Genomic DNA, 19,733 nt, shown 5'->3' with positions numbered 1-19,733 from the left:
CATTCTTATCAATTGGAAATCCCAAAAAAAACTGAACATAGCCCTTTACAAAAATCTTCTGTTAGATCATATAGCAATTGAGAGAATGTCTGCTGAATCCAAAGAACAACTGTCAGAATTTCAATCTATATAGGTTCCAATAATTAATCTCTTAAACTAATCTCTTAATCTAATTCTCGAAGGGCTGAGTGTGCCTGTCTCTGCCCCTGGCGGTCTCGTTCCTCTGGGCATTTGGGGCATGGTCTTGGTCGCCGGGTTGCCCCGGCGTCTGGGGGGTGAGCGGGTGGGTGCCGTGTATCTCTGTCCCTTCTTGCTGGGCTGACCCCCTGGAGGTTCTGGTGGGGGTTGGTGGGGGGCTGTCCGGATCAGTGGATGGGGCGTGGGTGGGGTGGTGGTGGTCGTCCCGGGGGTGGTGCAGGCCGTCCCTCGGGGTGGTGGGTAGACGGGGAGTTGCATCCGGTGGGTGGTGGGCGCCTGCTGCTGGGGGGGGCCTGTGTGCGTCCGGTGGCGCTGGTTCCTCCGCGGCCTCCCTCGCCCCTGGGGGTGGGCCGGGTTTGCCCTGGGTGCTCTGGATTGGCTACTGTGTGGGACCGTGGGGTGTGGGCATGGGAGGCTTTGGCCCTGCCCTTGGTGTGGGCACGGGTGGTTATACCCCGCTGCCCTTGCAGAGCCTTCTCCCTTAGGTATGTATATGGCTATATATATGTGTGTGTAGGTATGCATGTATATAGTTATGGACTGGCCCAGTAGCCAGCCCATAGACTGCTACTTGCAGTAGCAGTCTATGGGCTGGCTACTGAGCCAGCCCATATTGTTATTGCTGTTTAGTTATTATTATTCCGTATATCTTAATCTTCCCTTTTTTGCGCGCGTAATGCGGCCAAAACCGCAAGAAGGACCCCCACACATGTTACACCGCCGGAATCGTGGCGCTCGGGACTACAGCGGTATTTAGTTTTTGGAACATTTTGTGTAACCATGGCGACGCTATTAACCGAAACGTTAAAAAATGGGCCACTAGATTAGGTATACCCTTTCTATTTTTAGAACAGCACATGGCAGAGAAAAACTGAGAATTTACAGACATTTCACAGCCTTGTAGCTCAGCCATACGGCCGCGCAGAAACGTGATTGATGGCTAATTTTTTAGATAAACTTCTGAACTCTCTGTGTGGCTAAATGCTAATTGCTAGCATGTTAGCATGTTAACAATTAAGCTAATTTACTCATGTCTAAAGGCAAATACACACATGACATGATGTGGGGAGGTTATAGGACAACCTTGGCACTTTCTAAACTTGAGGCTCTCTTGCTAGGTGCTAGCATGATGACTGTTAGCATGTTAGCGTTTAAGCTAATTTACTCATGTCTAAAGGCAAATACACACATGGCATGATGTTGGGAGGTTATAGGACAACCTTGGCACTTTCTAAACTAGAGGCTTTCTTGCTAGGTGCTAGTATAATGACTGTTAGCATGTTAGCGTTTAAGCTAATTTACTCATGTCTAAAGGCAAATACACACATGGCATGATGCAGGAAGGTTATAGGACAACCTCGGCAGTTTCTGAACTTGAAGCCCTCTTGCTAGGTGCTAGCATGGTAGCCGTTAGCATGTTAGCATTTAAGCTAATTTACTCATGTCTAAAGGATAATACACACATGGCATGGTGTAGGGAGGTTATAGGACAACATTGGCACTTTCTAACCTCGAGGCTCTCTTGCTAGGAGCTAGCATGACTGTTAGCATGTTAGCATTTAAGCTAATTTACTCATGTCTAAAGCCAAATGCACACATTGTATGATGTAGGGAGGTTATAGGACAACCATGGTACGTTCTAAACTTGAGGCCCTCTTGCTAGGTGCTAGCATGATGACTGTTAGCATGTTAGCATTTAAGCTAAATTACTCATGTTTAAAGGCAAATACACCCATGGCACGATGCAGGGAGGTTATAGGACAACCATGGCACTTTCTAAACTTGGGAATTTCTTGCTAGGTGCTAGCATGTTAGCCGTTAGCATGTCAGCATTTTAGCTAATTTACTCATGTCTAAAGGCAAATACACACATGGCATGATGTAGGGAGGTTATAGGACAACCTTGGCACTTTCCAAACTTGAGGCCCTCTTGCTAGGTGCTAGCATGACGACTGTTAGCATGTTAGCATTTAAGCTAATTTACTCATGTTTAAAGGCAAATACACCCATGGCATGATGCAGGGAGGTTATAGGACAACCTTGGCACTTTCTAAAGTTGAGGCTCTCTTGCTAGGTGCTAGCATGGTAGCCGTTAGCATGTTAGCATTTAAGCTAATTTACTCATGTCTAAAGGCATATACACACATGGCATGATGTAGGGAGGTTATAGGACAACCTTGGCACTTTCTAAAGTTGAGGCTCTCTTGCTAGGTGCTAGCATGATGACTGTTCCCATGTTAGCATTTAAGCTAATTTACTCACGTTTAAAGGCAAATACACACATGGCATGATGTAGGGAGGTTATAGGACAACCTTGGCAGTTTCTAAACTTGAGGCCCTCTTGCTAGGTGCTAGCATGATGACTGTTAGCATGTTAACATTTAAGCTTATTTACTCATGTCTAAAGGCAAATACACCCATGGCATGATGCAGGGAGGTTATAGGACAACCTTGGCACTTTCTAAAGTTGAGGCTCTCTTGCTAGGTGCTAGCATGGTACCTGTTAGCATGTTAGCATTTAAGCTAATTTACTCATGTCTAAAGGCAAATACACACATGGCATGATGTCGGGAGGTTATAGGACAACCTTGGCACTTTCTAAACTTGAGGCTCTCTTGCTAGGTGCTAGCATGATAACTGTTAGCATGTTAGCATTTAAGCTAATTTACTCACATTTAAAGGCAAATACACACATGGCATGATATAGGGAGGTTATAGGACAACCTTTGTAGTTTCTAAACTTGAGGCCATCTTGCTAGGTGCTAGCAGTGTAGCCGTTAGCATGTTAGCATTTAAGCTATTTTACTCATGTCGAAAGGCAAATACACACATGGAATGATGTCGGGAGGTTATAGGACAACCTTGGCACTTTCTAAACTTGAGGCTCTCTTGCGAGGTGCTAGCATGATGACTGTTAGCATGTTAGCATTTAAGCTAATTTACTCATGTTTAAAGGCATATACACCCATGGCATGATGCAGGGAGGTTATAGGACAACCTTGTCAGATTCTAAACTTGAGGCCCTCTTGCTCGGTGCTAGCATGGTAGCTGTTAGCATTTTAGCATTTAAGCTATTTTACTCATGTCTAAAGGCAAATACACACTTGGAATGATGTCGGGAGGTTATAGGACAACCTTGGCAATTTCTAAACTTGAGGCTCTCTTGCTAGGTGCTAGCATGATAACTGTTAGCATGTTAGCATTTAAGCTAATTTACTCACGTTTAAAGGCAAATACACACATGGCATGATATAGGGAGGTTATATGACAACCTTGCCACTTTCTAAACTTGAAACCCTCTTGCTAGGTGCTAGCATGGTAGCCGTTAGCATGTTAGCATTTAAGCTAATTTACTCATGTCCAAAGGCAAATACACACATGCATGATGTAGGGAGGTTATAGGACAACCTTGGCACTTTCTAAAGTTGAGGCTCTCTTGCTAGGTGCTAGCATGATGACTGTTAGCATGTGAGCATTTAAGCTAATTTAGTCATGTCTAAAGGCAAATACACACATGGCATGATGTAGGGAGGTTATAGGACAACTTTGGCACTTTCCAAACTTGAGGCTCTCTTGCTAGGTGCTAGCATGACGACTGTTTGCATGTTAGCATTTAAGCTAATTTACTCATGTTTAAAGGCAAATACACCCATGGCATGATGCAGGGAGGTTATAGGACAACCTTGGCACTTTCTAAAGTTGAGGCTCTCTTGCTAGGTGCTAGCATGGTAGCCGTTAGCATGTTAGCATTTAAGCTAATTTACTCACGTCTAAAGGCATATACACACATGGCATGATGTAGGGAGGTTATAGGACAACCTTGGCACTTTCTAAACTTGGGACTCTCTTGCTAGGTGCTAGCATGGTACCCGTTAGCATGATAGCATTTAAGCTAATTTACTCATGTCTAAAGGCAAATACACACATGGCATGATGTAGGGAGGTTATAGGACAACCTTGGCACTTTTTCAACTTGATGCTCTCTTGCTAGGTGCTAGCATGATGGCTGTTAGCATGTTAGCATTTAAGCTAATTTACTCACGTTTAAAGGCAAATACACATATGGCATGATGTAGGGAGGTTATAGGACAACCTTGGCAGTTTCTAAACTTGAGGCCCTCTTGCTAGGTGCTAGCATGGTAGCCGTTAGCATGTTAGCATTTAAGCTAATTTACTCATGTATAAAAGCAAATACACACATGGCATGATGTAGGGAGGTTATAGGACAACCATGGCAGTTTCTGAACTTGGGGCCCTCTTGCTAGGTGCTAGCATGATGACTGTTAGCATGTTAGCATTTAAGCTAGTTTACTCATGTTTAAAGGCAAATACACCCATGGCATGATGCAGGGAGGTTATAGGACAACCTTGGCACTTTCTAAAGTTGACGCTCTCTTGCTAGGTCCTAGCATGGTACCCGTTAGCATGTTAGCATTTTACCTAATTTACTTAAGTTTAAAGGCAAATACACACTTGGCATGATGCGGTGACACTATGGGACTGCATCAACCTTTTCCGTACTTGAGGCTTTCTTGCTAGGTGCTACCGCGGTAGCCGTTGGCACACCGTCCCGAGGTTCACAGCACAGGTGGCCAGTCCATCAAAATTTCCGCGGGAATTTTCTAGTTATTATTATTCCATATACCTTAATCTTCCCTTTTTTGCGCGCGTAATGCGGCCAAAACCGCAAGAAGGACCCCCACACATGTTACACCGCCGGAATCGTGGCGCTCGGGACTACAGCGGTATTTAGTTTTTGGAACGTTTTGTGTAACCATGGCGACGCTATTAACCGAAACGTTAAAAAATGGGCCACTAGATTAGGTATACCCTTTCTATTTTTAGAACAGCACATGGCAGAGAAAAACTGAGAATTTACAGACATTTCACAGCCTTGTAGCTCAGCCATACGGCCGCGCAGAAACGTGATTGATGGCTAATTTTTGAGATAAACTTCTGAACTCTCTGTGTGGCTAAATGCTAATTGCTAGCATGTTAGCAATTAAGCTAATTTACTCATGTCTAAAGGCAAATACACACATGACATGATGTGGAGAGGTTATAGGACAACCTTGGCACTTTCTAAACTTGAGGCTCTCTTGCTAGGTGCTAGCATGATGACTGTTAGCATGTTAGCATTTAAGCTAATTTACTCATGTCTAAAGGCAAATACAAACATGGCATGATGTAGGGAGGTTATAGGACAACCTTGGCACTTTCTAAATTAGAGGCTTTCTTGCTAGGTGCTAGCATAATGACTGTTAGCATGTTAGCGTTTAAGCTAATTTACTCATGTCTAAAGGCAAATACACACATGGCATGATGCAGGAAGGTTATAGGACAACCTTTGCAGTTTCTGAACTTGAGGCCCTCTTGCTAGGTGCTAGCATGGTAGCCGTTAGCATGTAAGCATTTAAGCTAATTTACTCATGTCTAAAGGATAATACACACATGGCATGGTGTAGGGAGGTTATAGGACAACCTTGGCACTTTCTAACCTCGAGGCTCTCTTGCTAGGAGCTAGCATGACTGTTAGCATGTTAGCATTTAAGCTAATTTACTCATGTCTAAAGCCAAATGCACACATTGTATAATGTATGGAGGTTATAGGACAACCATGGTACGTTCTAAACTTGAGGCCCTCTTGCTAGGTGCTAGCATGATGACTGTTAGCATGTTAGCATTTAAGCTAAATTACTCATGTTTAAAGGCAAATACACCCATGGCATGATGCAGGGAGGTTATAGGACAACCATGGCACTTTCTAAACTTGGGAATTTCCTGCTAGGTGCTAGCATGGTACCCGTTAGCATGTTAGCATTTAAGCTAATTTACTCATGTCTAAAGGCAAATACACACATGGCATGATGTAGGGAGGTTATAGGACAACCTTGGCACTTTCTAAAGTTGAGACTCTCTTGCTAGGTGCTAGCATGACGACTGTTAGCATGTTAGCATTTAAGCTAATTTACTCACATTTAAAGGCAAATACACACATGGCATGATGTCGGGAGGTTATAGGACAACCTTGGCACTTTCTAAACTTGAGGCTCTCTTGCTAGGTGCTAGCATGGTAGCCGTCAGCATGTTAGCATTTAAGTTAATTTACTCATGTCTAAAGGCAAATACACACATGGCATGATGTTGGGAGGTTATAGGACAACCTTGGCACTTTCTAAACTTGAGGCTCTCTTACTAGGTGCTAGCATGATAACTGTTAGCATGTTAGCATTTAAGCTAATTTACTCACATTTAAAGGCAAATACACACATGGCATGATATAGGGAGGTTATAGGACAACCTTTGTAGTTTCTAAACTTGAAGCCATCTTGCTAGGTGCTAGCAGTGTAGCCGTTAGCATGTTAGCATTTAAGCTAATTTACTCATGTCTAAAGGATAATACACACATGGCATGATTTAGGGAGGTTACAGGACAACCCAGGCACTTTTTTAATGTAAGGCTCTCTTGCTAAGTGCTAGCATGATGACTGTTAGCATGTTAGCATTTAAGCTAATTTGCTCATGTTTAAAGGCAAATACACACATGCATGATGCAGGGACGTTATAGGACATCCTTGGCAGTTTCTAAACTTGAGGCTGTCTTGCTAGGTGCTAGCATGTTAGCCGTTAGCATGTTAACATTTAAGCTAATGTACTCATGTCTAAAGGCAAATACACGCATGGCATTATGTAGGGAGTTTATAGGACAACCTTGGCACTTTCTAAACTTGGGACTCTCTTGCTAGGTGCTAGCATGGTACACGTTAGCGTGTTAGCATTTAAGCTAATTTACTCATGTCTAAAGGCAAATACACACATGGCATGATGTAGGGAGGTTATACTTGGCACTTTCTAAACTTGAGGCTCTCTTGCTAGGTGCTAGCATGGTAGCCGTTAGCATGTTAGCATTTAAGCTAATTTACTCATGTATAAAGGCAAATACATTTAAGCTAATTTACTCATGTATAAAGGCAAATACACACATGGCATGATGTAGGGAGGTTATAGGACAACCTTGCCACTTTCCAAACTTGAGGCTCTCTTGCTAGGTGCTAGCATGACGACTGTTAGCATATTAGCATTTAAGCTAATTTACTCACATTTAAAGGCAAATACACACATGGCATGATGCAGGGAGGTTATAGGACAACCTTGGCACTTTCTAAACTTGGGACTCTCTTGCTAGGTGCTAGCATGGTACCCGTTAGCATGTTAGCATTTAAGCTAATTTACTCATGCCTAAAGGCTACTAAGCACATGTCATGATGTGGGGAGGTTATAGGACAACCTTGGTACTTTCTAAACTTGAGGCCCTCTTGCTAGGTGCTAGCATGATGACTGTTAGCATGTTAGCATTTTACCTAATTTACTCATGTCTAAAGGAAAATACACACATGGCATGATGTGGGGACACTGTAGGACTGCCCCAAACTTTTCAGGACTTGAGGCTGTTTTGCTACGTGTTAGCACGGTAGCCGTTAGCATGTTAGCATTTTAGCTAATTTACTCAAGTTTAAAGGCAAATACACACTTGGCATGACGTGGGGACACTATGGGACTGCAACAACCTTTTCCGTACTTGAGGCTTTCTTGCTAGGTGCTACGGCGGGCCCGAGGTTCACAGCACAGGTGGCCAGTCCATCAAAATTTCCGCAGGAATTTTCTAGTTATGGGCTGGCTACTGAGCCAGCCCATATTGTTATTGCTGTTTAGTTATGGACTGGCCCATATTGTTATTGCTGTTTAGTTATTATTATTCCGTATATCTTAATCTTCCCTTTTTTGCGCGCGTAATGCGGCCAAAACCGCAAGAAGGACCCCCACACATGTTACACCGCCGGAATCGTGGCGCTCGGGACTACAGCGGTATTTAGTTTTTGGAACATTTTGTGTAACCATGGCGACGCTATTAACCGAAACGTTAAAAAATGGGCCACTAGATTAGGTATACCCTTTCTATTTTTAGAACAGCACATGGCAGAGAAAAACTGAGAATTTACAGACATTTCACAGCCTTGTAGCTCAGCCATACGGCCGCGCAGAAACGTGATTGATGGCTAATTTTTTAGATAAACTTCTGAACTCTCTGTGTGGCTAAATGCTAATTGCTAGCATGTTAGCATGTTAACAATTAAGCTAATTTACTCATGTCTAAAGGCAAATACACACATGACATGATGTGGGGAGGTTATAGGACAACCTTGGCACTTTCTAAACTTGAGGCTCTCTTGCTAGGTGCTAGCATGATGACTGTTAGCATGTTAGCATTTAAGCTAATTTACTCATGTCTAAAGGCAAATACACACATGGCATGATGTTGGGAGGTTATAGGACAACCTTGGCACTTTCTAAACTAGAGGCTTTCTTGCTAGGTGCTAGTATAATGACTGTTAGCATGTTAGCGTTTAAGCTAATTTACTCATGTCTAAAGGCAAATACACACATGGCATGATGCAGGAAGGTTATAGGACAACCTCGGCAGTTTCTGAACTTGAAGCCCTCTTGCTAGGTGCTAGCATGGTAGCCGTTAGCATGTTAGCATTTAAGCTAATTTACTCATGTCTAAAGGATAATACACACATGGCATGGTGTAGGGAGGTTATAGGACAACCTTGGCACTTTCTAACCTCGAGGCTCTCTTGCTAGGAGCTAGCATGACTGTTAGCATGTTAGCATTTAAGCTAATTTACTCATGTCTAAAGCCAAATGCACACATTGTATGATGTAGGGAGGTTATAGGACAACCATGGTACGTTCTAAACTTGAGGCCCTCTTGCTAGGTGCTAGCATGATGACTGTTAGCATGTTAGCATTTAAGCTAAATTACTCATGTTTAAAGGCAAATACACCCATGGCATGATGCAGGGAGGTTATAGGACAACCATGGCACTTTCTAAACTTGGGAATTTCTTGCTAGGTGCTAGCATGTTAGCCGTTAGCATGTCAGCATTTTAGCTAATTTACTCATGTCTAAAGGCAAATACACACATGGCATGATGTAGGGAGGTTATAGGACAACCTTGGCACTTTCCAAACTTGAGGCCCTCTTGCTAGGTGCTAGCATGACGACTGTTAGCATGTTAGCATTTAAGCTAATTTACTCATGTTTAAAGGCAAATACACCCATGGCATGATGCAGGGAGGTTATAGGACAACCTTGGCACTTTCTAAAGTTGACGCTCTCTTGCTAGGTGCTAGCATGGTAGCCGTTAGCATGTTAGCATTTAAGCTAATTTACTCATGTCTAAAGGCATATACACACATGGCATGATGTAGGGAAGTTATAGGACAACCTTGGCACTTTCTAAAGTTGAGGCTCTCTTGCTAGGTGCTAGCATGATGACTGTTCCCATGTTAGCATTTAAGCTAATTTACTCACGTTTAAAGGCAAATACACACATGGCATGATGTAGGGAGGTTATAGGACAACCTTGGCACTTTCTAAACTTGAGGCTCTCTTGCTAGGTGCTAGCATGGTAGCCGTTAGCATGTTAACATTTAAGCTAATTTACTCATGTATAAAAGGCAAATACACACATGGCATGATGTAGGGAGGTTATAGGACAACCTTGGCACTTTCCAAACTTGAGGCTCTCTTGCTAGGTGCTAGCATGACGACTGTTAGCATGTTAGCATTTAAGCTAATTTACTCACATTTAAAGGCAAATACACACATGGCATGATGTAGGGAGGTTATAGGACAACCTTGGCAGTTTCTAAACTTGAGGCCCTCTTGCTAGGTGCTAGCATGATGACTGTTAGCATGTTAACATTTAAGCTTATTTACTCATGTCTAAAGGCAAATACACCCATGGCATGATGCAGGGAGGTTATAGGACAACCTTGGCACTTTCTAAAGTTGAGGCTCTCTTGCTAGGTGCTAGCATGGTACCTGTTAGCATGTTAGCATTTAAGCTAATTTACTCATGTCTAAAGGCAAATACACACATGGCATGATGTCGGAAGGTTATAGGACAACCTTGGCACTTTCTAAACTTGAGGCTCTCTTGCTAGGTGCTAGCATGATAACTGTTAGCATGTTAGCATTTAAGCTAATTTACTCACATTTAAAGGCAAATACACACATGGCATGATATAGGGAGGTTATAGGACAACCTTTGTAGTTTCTAAACTTGAGGCCATCTTGCTAGGTGCTAGCAGTTTAGCCGTTAGCATGTTAGCATTTAAGCTATTTTACTCATGTCGAAAGGCAAATACACACATGGAATGATGTCGGGAGGTTATAGGACAACCTTGGCACTTTCTAAACTTGAGGCTCTCTTGCGAGGTGCTAGCATGATGACTGTTAGCATGTTAGCATTTAAGCTAATTTACTCATGTTTAAAGGCATATACACCCATGGCATGATGCAGGGAGGTTATAGGACAACCTTGTCAGATTCTAAACTTGAGGCCCTCTTGCTCGGTGCTAGCATGGTAGCTGTTAGCATTTTAGCATTTAAGCTATTTTACTCATGTCTAAAGGCAAATACACACTTGGAATGATGTCGGGAGGTTATAGGACAACCTTGGCAATTTCTAAACTTGAGGCTCTCTTGCTAGGTGCTAGCATGATAACTGTTAGCATGTTAGCATTTAAGCTAATTTACTCACGTTTAAAGGCAAATACACACATGGCATGATATAGGGAGGTTATATGACAACCTTGCCACTTTCTAAACTTGAAACCCTCTTGCTAGGTGCTAGCATGGTAGCCGTTAGCATGTTAGCATTTAAGCTAATTTACTCATGTCTAAAGGCAAGTACACACATGGCATGATGTAGGGAGGTTATAGGACATCCTTGGCACTTTCCAAACTTGAGGCTCTCTTGCTAGGTGCTAGCCGTTAGCATGTTAGCATTTAAGCTAATTTACTCATGTCTAAAGGCAAATACAAACATGGCATGATGCAGGGAGGTTATAGGACAACCATGGGACTTTCTAAACTTGAGGCTCTCTTGCTAGGTGCTAGCATGGTAGCCGTTAGCATGTTAGCATTTAAGCTAATTTACTCATGTCTAAAGGCAAATACACACATGGCATGATGTAGGGAGGTTATAGGACAACCTTGGCACTTTCTAAACTTGAGGCTCTCTTGCTAGGTGCTAGCATGACGACTGTTAGCATGTTAGCATTTAAGCTAATTTACTCAGATTTCAAGGCAAATACACACATGGCATGATGTAGGGAGGTTATAGGACATCCTTGGCACTTTCTAAACTTGAGGCCCTCTTGCTAGGTGCTAGCATGGTAGCCGTTAGCATGTTAGCATTTAAGCTAATTTACTTATGTCTAAAGGCAAATACACACATGGCATGATGTAGGGAGGTTATAGGACATCCTTGGCACTTTCCAAACTTGAGGCTCTCTTGCTAGGTGCTAGCATGACGACTGTTAGCATGTTAGCATTTAAGCTAATTTACTCACGTTTAAAGGCAAATAAACCCATGGCATGATGCAGGGAGGTTATAGGACAACCTTGGCACTTTCTAAAGTTGAGGCTCTCTTGCTAGGTGCTAGCATGGAACCCGTTAGCATGTTAGCATTTAAGCTAATTTACTCATGTCTAAAGGATAATACACACATGGCATGTTGCGGGGAGGTTATAGGACAACCTTGGCACTTTCTAAAGTTGAGGCACTCTTGCTAGGTGCTAGCATGGTACCCGTTAGCATGTTAGCATTTAAGCTAATTTACTCATGTCTAAAGGATAATACACACATGGCATGTTGTGGGGAGGTTATAGGACAACCTTGGTACTTTCTAAACTTAAGGCCCTCTTGCTAGGTGCTAGCATGATGACTGTTAGCATTTTACCTAATTTACTCATGTCTAAAGGAAAATACACACATGGCATGATGTGGGGACACTGTAGGACTGCCCCAAACTTTTCAGGACCTGAGGCTGTTTTGCTACGTGTTAGCACGGTAGCCGTTATCATGTTAGCATTTTAGCATTTTAGCTAATTTACTCAAGTTTAAAGGCAAATACACACTTGGCATGATGTGGGGACACTATGGGACTGCATCAACCTTTTCCGTACTTGAGGCTTTCTTGCTAGGTGCTATGGCGGGCCTGAGGTTCACAGCACAGGTGGCCAGTCCATCAAAATTTCCGCGGGAATTTTCTAGTTATTATTATCATATCTAAAATAGTTAAAAGATCTAAATTATTAGAAAATATATTATATATATATTATTATTATATATTAAGTATCAATAGTACTATCATTATTATACATACATAACTATTATCAATAAATATTATTATTATGGACTGGCTCAGTAGCAAGCCCATAGACTGCTATTGTTATTGCTGTTTAGTTATTATTATGGACTGGCTCAGTAGCCAGCCCATATTGTTATTCCTTGTGGCGTTTAGCTAATATTATATCTTAATCTTCCCATTTTTGCGCGCGTAATGCGGCCAAAACTGCAAGAAGGACCCCCACACATGTTACACCGTCGGAATCGTGACGCTCGGGACTACAGCGGTATTTATTTTTTGGAACGTTTTGTGTAACCATGGCGACGCTATTAACCGAAACGTTCAAAAATGGGCCAGTAGATTAGGTATACCTGTTTTATTTTTAGAACAGCCGCATTCCAGAGAAAACGAGAATTTACAGACTATTCACCCCCTTGTAGCTCAGCCATACGGCCACGTAGAAACGTGATTGATGGCTCATTTTTTAGATGAACTTCTGAACTCTCTCTGTGGCTAAATGCTAATTGCTAGCATGTTAGCATTTAAGCTAATTTACTCATGTCTAAAGGCAAATACACACATGGCATGATGTAGGGAGGTCATAGGACAACCTTGGCACTTTCTAAACTAGAGGCTCTCTTGCTAGGTGCTAGCATGATGACTGTTAGCATGTTAGCATTTAAGCTAATTTACTCACGTTTAAAGGCAAATACACATATGTCATGATGTAGGGAGGTTATAGGACAACCTTGGCAGTTTCTAAACTTGAGGCTGTCTTGCTAGGTGCTAGAATGTTAGCCGTTAGCATGTTAGCATTTAAGCTAATTTACTCATGTCTAAAGGCAAATACACACATGGCATGATGTAGGGAGGTTATAGGACAACATTGGCACTTTCTAAAGTTGAGGCTCTCTTGCTAGGTGCTAGCATGACGACTGTTAGCATGTTAGCATTTAAGCTAATTTACTCACGTTTAAAGGCAAATACACATATGGCATGATGTAGGGAGGTTATAGGACAACCTTGGCACTTTCTAAGCTTGAGGCCCTCTTGCTAGGTGCTACCGTGGTAGCCGTTAGCATGTTAGCATTTAAGCTAATTTACTCATGTCTAAAGGCAAATACACACATGGCATGATGCAGGGAGGTTATAGGACAACCTTAGCAGTTTCTAAACTTGAGGCCCTCTTGCTAGGTGCAAGCATGGTAGCCGTTAGCATGTTAGCATTTAAGCTAATTTACTCATGTCTTCAGGCAAATACACACATGGCATGGTGTAGGGAGGTTATAGGACAACCTTGGCACTTTTTAAACTTGAGGCTCTCTTGCTAGGTGCTAGCATAATGATTGTTAGCATGTTAGCATTTCAGCTAATTTACTCACGTTTAAAGGCAAATACACACATGACATGATGTGGGGAGGTTATAGGACAACCTTGGCAGTTTCTAAACTTGAGGCTGTCTTGCTAGGTGCTAGCATGTTAGCCGTTAGAATGTTAGCATTTAAGCTAATTTACTCATGTCTAAAGACAAATACACACATGGCATGATGTAGGGAGGTTATAGGACAACCTTGGCACTTTGTAAACTTGGGACTCTCTTGCTAGGGGCTAGCATGATGACTGTTAGCATGTTAGCATTTAAGCTAATTTGCTCATGTTTAAAGGCAAATACACATATGCCATGATGTAGGGAGGTTATAGGACAACCTTAGCAGTTTCTAAACTTGAGGCTGTCTTGCTAGGTGCTAGCATATTAGCCGTTAGCATATTAGCATTTAAGCTAATTTACTCATGTCTAAAGGCAAATACACACATGGCATGATGTAGGGAGTTTATAGGACAACCTTGGAACTTTCTAAACTTGGGACTCTCTTGCTAGGTGCTAGCATGATGACTGTTAGCATGTTAGCATTTAAGCTAATTTACGCACGTTTAAAGGCAAATACACATATGGCATGATGTAGGGAGGTTATAGGACAACCTTGGCAGTTTCTAAACTTGAAACCCTCTTGGTAGGTGCTAGCATGGTAGCCGTTAGCATGTTAGCATTTAAGCTAATTTACTCATGTCTAAAGCCAAATCCACACATTGTATGATGTAGGGAGGTTATAGGACAACCATGGTACGTTCTAAACTTGAGGGCCTCTTGCTAGGTGCTAGCATGATGACTGTTAGCATGTTAGCATTTAAGCTAATTCACTCATGTTTAGAGACAAATACACACATGGCATGATGCAGGGAGGTTATAGGACAACCATGGCACTTTCTAAAGTTGAAGCTCTCTTGCTAGGTTCTAGCATGATGATTGTTAGCATGTTATGTCATTTACGCTAATTTACTCACATTTAAAGGCAAATACACACATGGCATGATGTAGGGAGGTTATAGGACAACCTTGGCACTTTCTAAACTTGAGGCTCTCTTGCTAGGTGCTAGCAAAATGATTGTTAGCATGTTAGCATTTCAGCTAATTTACTCACATTTAAAGGCAAATACACACATGGCATGATGTAGGGAGGTTATAGGACAACCTTGGCACTTTCTAAACTTGAGGCTGACTTGCTAGGTGCTAGCATGATGACTGTTAGCATGTTAGCATTTAAGCTAATTTACTCATGTGTAAAGGCAAATACACACATGGCATGATGCAGGAAGGTTATAGGACAACCATGGCAGTTTCTGAACTTGAGGGCCTCTTGCTAGGTGCTAGCATGGTAGCCGTTAGCATGTTAGCATTTAAGCTAATTTACTTATGTCTAAAGGCAAATACACACATGGCATGATGTAGGGAGGTTATAGGACAACCTTGGTACTTTGTAAACTTGAGGCCCTCTTGCTAGGTGCAAGCATGCTAATTGCTAGCATGTTAGCATTCATGCTATTTACTCATGTTTAAAGGCAAATACACACATGGCATAATGCAGGGAGGTTATAGGACAACCTCGGCACTTTCTAAACTTGAGGCTCTCTTGCTAGGTGCTAGCATGGTACCCGTTAGCATGATAGCATTTAAGCTAATTTACTCATGTCTAAAGGCAAATACACACATGGCATGATGTAGGGAGGTTATAGGACAACCTTGGCACTTTTTCAACTTGATGCTCTCTTGCTAGGTGCTAGCATGATGGCTGTTAGCATGTTAGCATTTAAGCTAATTTACTCACGTTTAAAGGCAAATACACATATGGCATGATGTAGGGAGGTTATAGGACAACCTTGGCAGTTTCTGAACTTGAGGCCCTCTTGCTAGGTGCTAGCATGATGACTGTTAGCATGTTAGCATTTAAGCTAGTTTACTCATGTTTAAAGGCAAATACACCCATGGCATGATGCAGGGAGGTTATAGGACAACCTTGGCACTTTCTAAAGTTGACGCTCTCTTGCTAGGTGCTAGCATGGTACCCGTTAGCATGTTAGCATTTTACCTAATTTACTTAAGTTTAAAGGCAAATACACACTTGGCATGATGCGGTGACACTATGGGACTGCATCAACCTTTTCCGTACTTGAGGCTTTCTTGCTAGGTGCTACCGCGGTAGCCGTTGGCACACCGGGCCCGAGGTTCACAGCACAGGTGGCCAGTCCATCAAAATTTCCGCGGGAATTTTCTAGTTATGGACTGGCTCAGTAGCCAGCCCATAGACTGCTACAGCCAGCCCATAGACTGCTCAGTAGCCAGCCCATAGACTGCTACAGCAGTCTATGGGCTGGCTACTGAGCCAGCCCATATTGTTATTGCTGTTTAGTTATTATTTTTCTCTTTCTTCTTATATCTTAATCTTCCACTTTTTGTGCGCGTAATGCGGCCAAAACCGCAAGAAGGACCCCCAAACATGTTACACCGCCGGAAACGTGGCGCTCGGGACTACAGCGGTATTTAGTTTTTGGAACGTTTTGTGTAACCATGGCGACGCTATTAACCAAAACGTTCAAAAATGGGCCACTAGATTAGGTTTTCACCTGTTCTATTTTTAGAACAGCACAAGGCAGAGAAAAAAACGAGAATCTACACATTTTTTACAGCCTTGTAGCTCAGCCATACGGCCACGTAGAAACGTGATTAACGGCTCATTTTTGAGATAAACTTCTCTACTCTCTCTGTGGCTAATTAGTTTTATCGTAGGATGTTTAGTTTTCGCTCTATCTTCGTCAGAAGGAGGTGTGCGCTTCGCCAGCGTCTCCCACTCTGACTCCACTGTGGCAGGGGAGACGAAAAGAAAACTTTTTGGCTTTGCAAACAACTCCTCTTCCTGGCCACACCGTTTTAGCCAGCTCGATTTAATTTGGTGAAAACGTAGGAAATCTTGTCCCCTTTCCAAAAATGTCACTCTTATGTCTGAGAGATGTACGGATTGCCTTCTGGGCCCTCAGAAGCGAGAAGAGCGCCGGCATGTCTCCCATTCACTCCCATGTTAAAGACGCCGTCTTTTCTTTCTCCAAATCTTTAATTTTCTGTGTTTTCAACTCGTCATCCTGCGGTCATTTCTCAACCGATATGCAAAACGAGCAGATCTATGCAAAGCCCCGACCCTCGGGCCACTCACGGTCGTCTCGTGGTGTCCATATCTCGAATCGTTTGGCCGTAAGAAGCTTCTGTTCGACATGAGCGATTCAGCCCTCTGTGCTCATTCACTGCCATGGCCACCACCTCCTCCTCCTCCTCACAGCCCCTCCCTTCAAAAACCCCCTTCTCTTGACATGTGGATTACAATGATTCCCTTCCCAGCTGATACCATACAGCTCATTTATTATGTAGATTTTAAAAGTTAGATTTTTCTAATTAAGCACAGTGACTCCAGGCACCTCAAAGACCAAAGTATCAAAATATCAACATTTTTATAGAATCCATGATACAGCAATGAGCTCTGTTATCATCATGTCAGGAATCGATAGTTCAGTATCGACCCGCATGTCAGGCACTCTCTGCTCTTTAGTCCTCCATGGCAATGCAAGTGCTGCTTTCAATTGGAAAACATCACATGACATGTACAGACACCACAGCAGTGCCTGGCAACTTTCAAGACTTGATGCTATGTTGCTCGGCCCTCTTGCTAGGTGCTAGCATGGTAGCCGTTAGCATGTTAGCATTTAAGCTAATTTACTCATGTCTAAAGGCAAATACACACATGGCATGATGTAGGGAGGTTATAGGACAACCTTGGCACTTTCTAAACTTGAGGCTCTCTTGCTAGGTGCTAGCATGACGACTGTTAGCATGTTAGCATTTAAGTTAATTTACTCAGATTTCAAGGCAAATACACACATGGCATGATGTAGGGAGGTTATAGGACATCCTTGGCACTTTCTAAACTTGAGGCCCTCTTGCTAGGTGCTAGCATGGTAGCCATTAGCATGTTAGCATTTAAGCTAATTTACTCATGTCTAAAGGCAAATACACACATGGCATGATGTAGGGAGGTTATAGGACATCCTTGGCACTTTCCAAACTTGAGGCTCTCTTGCTAGGTGCTAGCATGACGACTGTTAGCATGTTAGCATTTAAGCTAATTTACTCACGTTTAAAGGCAAATACACCCATGGCATGATGCAGGGAGGTTATAGGACAACCTTGGCACTTTCTAAAGTTGAGGCTCTCTTGCTAGGTGCTAGCATGGAACCCGTTAGCATGTTAGCATTTAAGCTAATTTACTCATGTCTAAAGGATAATACACACATGGCATGTTGCGGGGAGGTTATAGGACAACCTTGGCACTTTCTAAAGTTGAGGCACTCTTGCTAGGTGCTAGCATGGTACCCGTTAGCATGTTAGCATTTAAGCTAATTTACTCATGTCTAAAGGATAATACACACATGGCATGTTGTGGGGAGGTTATAGGACAACCTTGGTACTTTCTAAACTTAAGGCCCTCTTGCTAGGTGCTAGCATGATGACTGTTAGCATTTTACCTAATTTACTCATGTCTAAAGGAAAATACACACATGGCATGATGTGGGGACACTGTAGGACTGCCCCAAACTTTTCAGGACCTGAGGCTGTTTTGCTACGTGTTAGCACGGTAGCCGTTATCATGTTAGCATTTTAGCATTTTAGCTAATTTACTCAAGTTTAAAGGCAAATACACACTTGGCATGACGTGGGGACACTATGGGACTGCATCAACCTTTTCCGTACTTGAGGCTGTCTTGCTAGGTGCCTCGGCGGGCCCGAGGTTCACAGCACAGGTGGCCAGTCCATCAAAATTTCCGCGGGAATTTTCTAGTTATGGACTGGCCCAGTAGCCAGCCCATAGACTGCTACTTGCAGTAGCAGTCTATGGGCTGGCTACTGAGCCAGCCCATATTGTTATTGCTGTTTAGTTATTATTATGGACTGGCCCAGTAGCCAGCCCATAGACTGCTACTTGCGGTAGCAGTCTATGGGCTGGCTACTGAGCCAGCCCATATTGTTATTGCTGTTTAGTTATTATTATTCCGTATATCTTAATCTTCCCTTTTTTGCGCGCGTAATGCGGCCAAAACCGCAAGAAGGACCCCCACACATGTTACACCGCCGGAATCGTGGCGCTCGGGACTACAGCGGTATTTAGTTTTTGGAACATTTTGTGTAACCATGGCGACGCTATTAACCGAAACGTTAAAAAATGGGCCACTAGATTAGGTATACCCTTTCTATTTTTAGAACAGCACAAGGCAGAGAAAAAAACGAGAATCTACACATTTTTCACAGCCTTGTAGCTCAGCCATACTGCCACGTAGAAACGTGATTAACGGCTCATTTTTGAGATAAACTTCTCTACTCTCTCTGTGGCTAATTAGTTTTATCGTAGGATGTTTAGTTTTTGCTCTATCTTCGTCAGAAGGAGGTGTGCGCTTCGCCAGCGTCTCCCACTCTGACTCCACTGTGGCAGGGGAGACGAAAAGAAAACTTTTTGGCTTTGCAAACAACTCCTCTTCCTGGCCACACCGTTTTAGCCAGCTCGATTTAATTTGGTGAAAACGTAGGAAATCTTGTCCCCTTTCCAAAAATGTCACTCTTATGTCTGAGAGATGTACGGATTGCCTTCTGGGCCCTCAGAAGCGAGAAGAGCGCCGGCATGTCTCCCATTTACTCCCATGTTAAAGACGCCGTCTTTTCTTTCTCCAAATCTTTAATTTTCTGTGTTTTCAACTCGTCATCCTGCGGTCATTTCTCAACCGATATGCAAAACGAGCAGATCTATGCAAAGCCCCGACCCTCGGGCCGCTCACGATCGTCTCGTGGTGTCCATATCTCGAATCGTTTGGCCGTAAGAAGCTTCTGTTCGACATGAGCGATTCAGCCCTCTGTGCTCATTCACTGCCATGGCCACCACCTCCTCCTCCTCCTC

At 42.9% G+C, this 19,733-nt stretch overlaps 1 protein-coding gene across 2 annotated transcripts in view; it reads left to right on the top strand.

Annotated features, from left to right (window-relative positions):
• The first annotated feature begins 205 nt into the window (after positions 1-205).
• LOC131111076 (uncharacterized) overlaps positions 206-19,733 on the top strand; it is an 89,995-nt gene continuing 70,467 nt past the window's right edge. The window contains exon 1 of one of the 2 annotated variants that reach the window (XM_078797158.1): positions 206-283. The gene's annotated coding sequence lies outside the window, so the exon portion shown is untranslated. Of the gene's footprint in view, positions 284-589; positions 684-19,733 lie in introns of those variants that run through there. The other variant, XM_078797156.1, reaches the window with a different exon arrangement.

This window comes from Doryrhamphus excisus, linkage group LG16, assembly GCF_037039965.1.
Source record: "Doryrhamphus excisus strain RoL-2023G ecotype Guam linkage group LG16, RoL_Dexc_Guam_v1.1, whole genome shotgun sequence".
In the NCBI taxonomy this organism is placed as follows: Eukaryota; Metazoa; Chordata; class Actinopteri; order Syngnathiformes; family Syngnathidae; genus Doryrhamphus; species Doryrhamphus excisus.
Note: the sequence above shows the minus strand (reverse complement) of the source record. Positions and strands in the feature narration are given on the sequence as shown.